The following is a 7,712-nucleotide window of genomic DNA, read 5'->3' as shown; positions in this document are numbered from 1 at the left end:
AGCCCAGGTGCGGACGCCCGGAGGCACTGACCGCTGTCCCCGCCCCGGGAATGCGGCGTCTTCCCGACGTGGGCCTGGCCTGAGGGGACCGACTCCCACCTGCGCCCCCCGGGCCCCACGAGCCCGGGACGGCTGCTGGGCGGCCTCCCCGAGCCCGCGCGTGGTGGGCAGCTTAGGGGCTCCGGCCTTCCGGGGCAGCGGTCAGTCAGGGGCTTCGTAACTACACGTCACTCTCCGAAGGCACCTCTGCGCTGGGCGCCAGTCCCCGCCCGATGGCCGGGAGGCCCCGCAGGTGGGCCGGCCGCTGTCCCCAGCGAGCAGGCGTTTCTGCTTTGGCCCCGAATTCCGAGTTCTCGTTTCCTTTCTCGCCCTGTTTCACCTGCACACTTATTCGTCCGTCTGGGAGCCGTTCACAGTGCTCCCTGGTCCGTGGTCTCACCGCACCCTCCAAGCGGGATAAGCGAGTTATTCTCCCTTCTGGCTGGGCGACGTCAGCCCAGGGCTCCTTCCCCGGACACCCCGCGCCCTGCAAACCTGCTCCCAGCAGTCACACCGAGTCTCCCTCGTTGTCACCTTTGCCCCCACTACTAGTGGTCTTGAGGACAGGGTCCAGTGCCAGTGCAGTGCCTAACAGTAGTTTGCACTTGGTGGCAGGCCCTCAAGATGGTTCTGGTTTTTCTTTGAACTTTCAGTTGGGTTTATGTTGGTAGCACAAGCCTGTGTGTGATTCGTGAATGATGACAGAGGGGTCTCCCAGCAGCTGGCCAAGCAGCAGTTCTTGGGGCGTGTAGGCGGCTGACAAATATGAGGGGAACAGTGCCTCTGATAAGTAAAACCGGAAACAGTCTGGCGTTCGGTGCTTGAGCAAACGTAGGCCCAACCTGTGGACTGCAGAGGCGGATGGTTTTCTTTGGGAGTCCTTGGCCCCACATCGTTAGTACCTTAAATTGCCACTTTCCTGGGAGGCAGGGGACTTCAGAAGCAGACCCAGGCCCAGAGGAGGGCGCTTGCCTGCAGGGCCTTCTCTGGGGCTTTTTTTCTGGCCACTCACACCTGTGCACAGGTGCTGTGCAGCATCCGGTCCTGTATCCTGGGGGTCAGTGGGCAGCTCTCCTGTCTGAGCTGGTGGACTCTGCTCACACTGTCTCCTGGACCACACTGCGGTGGTCCAAGTTTAAAGCAAGGGAACAAGTAAACACGTGTTTCGACACTTGGCAAAAGCTATTCAGAGAGGCTGGTAAAGGTGGCCGGGGATGTAGCAAGGGTGCCCTGTTGGCGGCGGAGCCACGCAGCTGAAGACTGGCCTCATGCGGAGCTGTCTGGGCCCTCATTTTCTAATCTGCGCAAGGGGGTCCAGCCACCTCTGCTCACGGCCCCTTCGGGTCTCTCATCCTGGGGAGGTGGGTGTGGGTTGAAGGTCAGGCTGTTGCGTCACGGGGCCACAGAGCTTTCCAAGGCTGTCCCCACTCACAGCCCCTCTGTGAGTGCCGAGTTTCATGGCCTCTGTGCCTGCACTGGGCGTCGCTTACCCGGGAGGTAGGATGGCGTTTAGTATGCACTTTGCCCCAACTCAATGCCAGCTAGTGGGGTTGAACGGTTAGTTCCCCATTTGTCACCAAGTAAACAACTTTTTCATTCAGGGTTTCAGCAGATACGGATTGCGAGCTCACACTGTGTTTCAGTGGGGCGGGACTTGTTCCGCCCTTCACACACATTCTTGTTGGCATCTTGGTGTGTCCCCTCGTCCCTTTGCGTGAGTTCTTCGTCTCAGAATACTTTGTTACTGTTCTCCGACGGGGTTTTTCTAATTAAACTTCCCAGTGCAGAATTGGATTTTTCAAATGAGGTTCATGCTGTCAGGATCTCGACTGTCCTTAGATGAAGTTAGAATTTCATCCTTTTAGAGCAGTTAACAAACCGAACAAACCTGACCCGAGTGTGAGTCCTGATTCACCGTTGTCAAAGCGTGTGCTGCACAGATGACGGAACTTTTAAAAGCTGTTTTTCATATTTGATGAGATTATTTCGTTAATGAGTTTACTGTCTGGATGGCAAATTTGTCTTTGCAAATAAATATTAACAGCTTCTAGATAATGTGTAACAGAATAGACAGTTTTTAAATATATTTGGTCTTTGTGGTTTTGGTTTATCCTTTTCTTTTTTTTAATTATTAACTTTGTTTTTTAAATACAGACACCCAGGAAGTTGTAAGAACAGTGCAGAGAGACCCTGTGCCAGTCCCCCAGTGCCATCTGACATGTTAGTAGTGCAGTAACGTAAAGTCAGGTAATCGGCGTGAGACAAGTACAGAGAGCTACGCCCTATTCCGATTTCACCTGTTCTCACACGCGTGTGGTTCTGTGCAGTGTAAGCCGTGCATGCGTTTGTTTAACCACCAGCACAGTCGAGACTCAGACCTGCCTGTCACACCAAGGACCCATGCTGCCCTTTGTGGCCGCCCCCAGACCCCATTCACGCTCCCTGGCGACTGCTGTCCGTTTCCCCGTGTGGTCTTGTCGTCCTGAGAAGGTGGTGTCCGCGGGATCCTTCAGTCTGTGACCCTCTGAGACTGGCTTTTGCACTCAGCATAAGGCCGTTGAGGGCTGACCAAACGGTTGCAGGTCTCGCGGACGGGTCCCTTCTGTGTGGCTGGACCGCACTGTGCTCCGCCCGTCCCCTGCTGGGAGGCCTTGGGCCTCCGTGTGCGGTGTCTGTACACACGTTTGTTTCGCTGGGGTAAGTGCCCAGGTGCGGTGGCCAGGTGTGGAGTTGGTTTCCCTCGTGAGCTGCCACACCATTTTCCAGAGTGACTGTGCCTTGCACAGTCCCACGGCGATGGCGAAGCGCGGGTGGCTCCTCCGCATTCTGCCTCTCTCCCCGCTGCTGTAGCAGCCCCCATGCTGCGGGGTCGCCCTTACGGGTTCAGCTCCCCTTGCTCGTCTCCCGTGGGACGGCCGCTTCGGTCTGCTCATCTGTTTCGCCCGTTTTCTGATCGGAGGGAATGCGTTTTTATTGTTGTGTTTCGAGAGTTCTTCATATAGTCTAGCAGAGTCCTTTGCTGGACACCCAGCCTGCAGATGTGTCTCCCAGTCTGCGGCTTGGTTTTCAGTCCTCAGCAGGGCCTCCCACGGAGCAGGCTTCTGATTTGAATGACGTCCAGTTCACTTTCTGCCTTCCGTGGACTGTGGTTTTTATGTCGTGTGTAAAAAATCCTTCTCAGCCCTGGGACCCAAAAATGTCTCCTATGTTTCTTACAAAAGTTTTATAGTTTATGATTTATACTTAACCTAATTGATTTTGGCCCATTTTGTTCGCTTTCGTGTGTGCTGTGTTCAGTTGAGGTGCGCTCCGTTTGCCTGTGGGTGTCTTAAGCGCTCAGCACCGTTTGCTGAGCGGATCTCTCTCCTCCACTGAGTTGCTTGTGCGCCCTCGGCAAAAACCCGTGGCGCGCGTCTGCGTGGCTCTGTTTCTGGGTTCCGTTCTGTCCCCGCGCCGTGCGCGTCTGTCTGTCTCCCACCGAACACCACTCGGCCTCGATTGCTGGAGCGCAAGTCTTAAATCAGAGTGGTTCGTCTCCCTTTATTCTTTTTAAAAGTTGTGTCAGCTATTCTCATATCCTTACCTTTCCTCATACGTTTTAGAATCTACAAACAAGTCTTACCTGGGTTTTTCTAGAAATTTCATTAAACCTGTACATCAGTTCTGGGAGAAGTGACACCTTTACTGTGTTGAGTCTTCTGGCCCACGAGTGGGATAGGCTCTCCCCGATGCAGATCGGTTTCTTTCAGCAGCGTTTATTATTTTCGGCCGTCCAAGCCCTCTGCGTGCTTTTACGTCTCCCTCTCGTTACTTTGAAGTGCTTGTGAAGGGTGCTCTTCCCACTCAGTCTGCATCCGGTTCGCCCTGCAGGGCTGGCTGGGATGCCCGGGGCCGCGGTGGGTGGAGTCGTGAGAGCCCATGTCCTGGCCTTGCTCCACGTGTCAGGGGGAGGCATCCATTTTCTCGCTGTTAAGTTTCATGTTAACTGGTTTTGTGCATGTTCTTTATCAAGTTCTCTCTATTACTAATTGCTGAGAATTTTCATCATAAACAGGTACTGAGTTTTGTCAAATCCGTTGTGCGTCGATGGGTACATTCAGGTGATTTCTTTCTCCTAACCCGGCGCTGTGCTGCGTCGCGTCGATGGAGCCAGCCTCGCATTCCCGGAACAAGCCCCACTGGCGGCTGGTTTCTCCTTTCAGACATCACATATTGTGTCCGTGTTAAGGGTACTTTGGATAGTACAAAACATTACCTGCAAGTCAATCAGATTTAACTCTTCAACTACAAGTCGAAGCTGAGACGGCATCGCGCTCATGCTGAGCTACAGAATAAGTTGTATTCTGGCACTTTTTCCTTAATAGTCGAGCAGCCGGAAAGGGATTTTGGCCCTGTCACCGTGCAGCTCGGGAGACCGCTGCCTCTCATGGAGGGTGGAGGTCGTGCGGTGTGGCGGGCGTCCTTCGTGCATGCAAAGAGGCCTTTAGACTGTTTGTTCAAGGCTAAGTCCATGTGATTTCTTAACCAGTAAACGAACTTAGAAATGAAACTCTGAGCATTGCTCGCAGACTTAAATTCTCTCAACCATTTAAGTGAGAATTACATCAAATGATTTATTTCTCTAAATATATCACCCGTAACATCAAACAAAATAAAAACCCAATGATTATAAAACTATCATAAGCTTTTTGGAAGCTTCGTGATGCCGAGTTCAATTCTTTCCTTCCTCTTCTCGGGGCTACAGTAATCTCACTAGGTAGTTTTTTCTCTACCTTCTCGGAAGATAAAGTTTTCCACATCCTTCTAGGATTACAGCATCACCTGACGGGCTCAGGATACAGGTTCAGTGTGGTAACAGGTGACACTTAGGACCCTGAGTGTCCTCCAGTGCCTGCAGCTGTGGAGCCCCACGCAGAGCCATTCCCCGTGTTACTTTGTTGATACGATTTCCTAAGCTTCTCTTACTTCAGTGGGACTTTTTGTGGCTCGTCTTTCTTCCACGTGGGTTTGGCTTCTGGCAGCCTGGTGCGTGCCCCCAAGTGTGGTCTTCCGGCTTTCGCAGTGTGGGGAGGGGATGAACCAAGGCTTTGTTCCCAGAACTCACCGAACTGAGTCTGCAGGTCCTCCCTCTTCCCGGGACCCTCGGCCAGCTCGTGCCCCCCGCCTCCCTGCTGCGTTGGTCCCGTTGTCTGTCCACTGCAGTCATAAGCGGGGGCCCAGGGATGTTGGCCCAGATGCCAGCTCTGCCCTGTCCTAGCTGTGTGACCCTGGGCTTTCGGCGTCCCAGACAGGGCCCGGCGGGGCGGGCGCGGGTTCCGTGGCATGTGTGCACTGCTCGTCCTTCGTCCCGGTCCGGTGTCAGCATCCACATCCCTACAGCTGTCACCCGGTTCTCACCAGACGGCGGGCAGCACAGCCCACCCGCGGGCGTCTCCCTCCGGTTCAGTAGGAATGAAACACCTCACGCGTGCTCGCCCTTGCCCCGTCACAGCTGACCGATGTCACCTGTCAGCTTTTCCTTTACGAGCTCTCTTCTCAGACGCCGCTTGTTCCCCGCGTTTCTGACTGTTCTCTCTTTGAGGCTTGTGTGGTGGCAGCCTGGCTGACAGGGCCTTGCCCCCGGCGCGCCGTTGCTGAGCACCAGGATGGCCGCCCCAAGTCCAGGCCACCGTCAGCGCCACCGCAGGCGGCCTTGCCCTCCCCGATTTGCGAATCGGGGGAATAGTGTGTGGCTTCACTCGTGCCTTCCAGGCAGCAGGGCGTCTTCGTGACAGCTCACTGACCACTTTTCAAACGATATCTCCTCCGTGAGCTCGCGCTGGCCAGTTCGCGCCCGTCGGGGTCTTAGGTTCCCGGCAGGCGGCTGCTCAGGGAAGCAGGTGTTATTTTCTGTTTCAGCGGCTCTTTTGCGATGAGGAATGAAACAATCTCTCCAGGTTTTCTCCCACAGCGAGCCAAAGTCTGCCTTCTCGTACCTCTGACCAGTTTGCGCTGGTGCCTTCCAGACACTGCTGCCCTCTGCTCTCTGCCATCAGACGCTGCCGCCACTGCAGTCCCTCCTTGGCCGGTGGTCTCTGCCCCCGCCACGGTGCTGGTGCCAGCCACTGGTCCTGCCTGCCACTCACGTTCTCGGTTTCGCACTTCGCCCTCCTCCCATACTCCTCCAGACCCCTTCCTCTTGGCTCCTGATGGGGCATGCACCAGGCTCTGCCCTTCGGTGCCCCCCACACCCAAGGACTCCACGTGCCGACCCAGCTGGACCAGCGTCCCCTGAGCACCAGCCTTGAATGCGTAGCTGCCCGTTTGTTCTGTCCCCTTGGCCAGGAACAATCACAAGGGTCCAGCGGGACCTTTCAGGCACTGAGAGCCCCTAGCAGAACAGAATTTCTATAGCTACGATTCTGGGACAGCGGGGAATAGACAGACCCCAGATAAAGCTTTGACATAAGGCCTGTGGGGCCAAGGGACCCAGACTGGCATGTGCCTTTGAGCAAAGCTCTCAGTGGAGGGTGGCTTCCTTTGTGGGGCATCACGGGGTTCCATGGGCACGTCTCCGTGTGGACGCCTGTGCCGTGTGCTTGGGTGCACACCCAGGTGTCAGGCGCTGGCGTGCCCGCAGGCGTGTGTCTAGTTTTGAGGAACTGTGGCTGGTTTCCAGACCGGTTATACCGGTCCCTGCCCCCGGCCGTGCCCGAGGGCGCAGTCCCCTGCCGCCTGGCAGCGCTTGGCCTGTGGCCTGCTTTCTTCCGTGCTGGCTGTCATGCTGGGCAGGGGTCACTGCCCGGTTCTGGGCCGCGCTGCCCTGATGACCGCTGCTGCGGGCGCTGCTCATGCTCACGCCACCCGTGTGTCTGTTCCGGGGAAGTTCCCCAGCGTTGGAGTCTTTTGCCCGCTCTTTATTGGGTGGTTTGTTTCCTCACTAAATTTTGAGAATTCTTCGTATATTCCGGATGCAAGTCCTTTGTCACATATGTTTAGCAAATATTTTCTGTCAGTCTGCAGCTTGTGTTTCCGTTTTAGTAACAGTCATCATGTGAAGGGTAAAAGATTTTCACAGTACTGAATTTCAGTTTCTCAAGTTTTTTTCTTTTACAGTTTGTTCCTTTTGTGTGCTGTTTGGGAAAACTTTGCCAAACCCAAGGCCACTGAATTTCTCCAGCGTTTTCTTCTGGAAGTCGTGTGCTTCCGACTTGCGTTCGTCTGAGCACATGCTGGGTGCGAGGAGAGCTCCGCTGTGCGGGGCGGTGACCTTTCCCCCAGGGCCACCTGCTTCCCTCCGGCGAGACCCATGGGCCGTCTGTGTGTGAGGGTCGTTCTGTGCCTGTCTTCACATCAGCGCTGTCTTCACCCCGGCTGCTTCCTGGGGCTTCACAGTCACCGGGCGGCGCTCGCCCTTCAGGTCTGTTCTGCAGCTTCTGAGCGGTTGTGGGTTTCTGACGTTGCACATGGGTCTTAGACTCGGCTGTCGTTTCATTCGGAAAAGTCTGCTGGAGTTTCGTTGGTTGGATTTGGTAGATTCTGTAAATAAGTCTGGAGGGGCACTGAGGTCTCGACAGTGCCCTGCCCCGCAGCCTGTGAACGTGGCACGTCAGCAACGTTTGGTAGGTTTCGGTGTCATTGACGTGGGACGTGATTTCTGATCTCCGCAGTGACTCTAGGCCACTCTGTCCCTA

General features: G+C 55.3%; 1 protein-coding gene across 4 annotated transcripts in view; it reads left to right on the top strand.

Annotated features, from left to right (window-relative positions):
• The window catches only part of NADK (NAD kinase), a 21,817-nt gene that overhangs the window by 1,206 nt on the left and 12,899 nt on the right, over positions 1–7,712 (top strand). The window contains exon 1 of one of the 4 annotated variants that reach the window (XM_015590480.2): positions 2,195–2,286. The exons of the other annotated variants lie outside the window; for them this stretch is intronic. The gene's annotated coding sequence lies outside the window, so the exon portion shown is untranslated. Of the gene's footprint in view, positions 1–2,194; positions 2,287–7,712 lie in introns of those variants that run through there. 4 annotated transcript variants of the gene reach the window in all.

This window comes from Pteropus alecto, unplaced genomic scaffold (genome assembly GCF_000325575.1).
Source record: "Pteropus alecto unplaced genomic scaffold, ASM32557v1 scaffold700, whole genome shotgun sequence".
Classification (NCBI taxonomy): Eukaryota; Metazoa; Chordata; class Mammalia; order Chiroptera; family Pteropodidae; genus Pteropus; species Pteropus alecto.
This window is presented reverse-complemented; position numbering and strand designations above follow the sequence as displayed.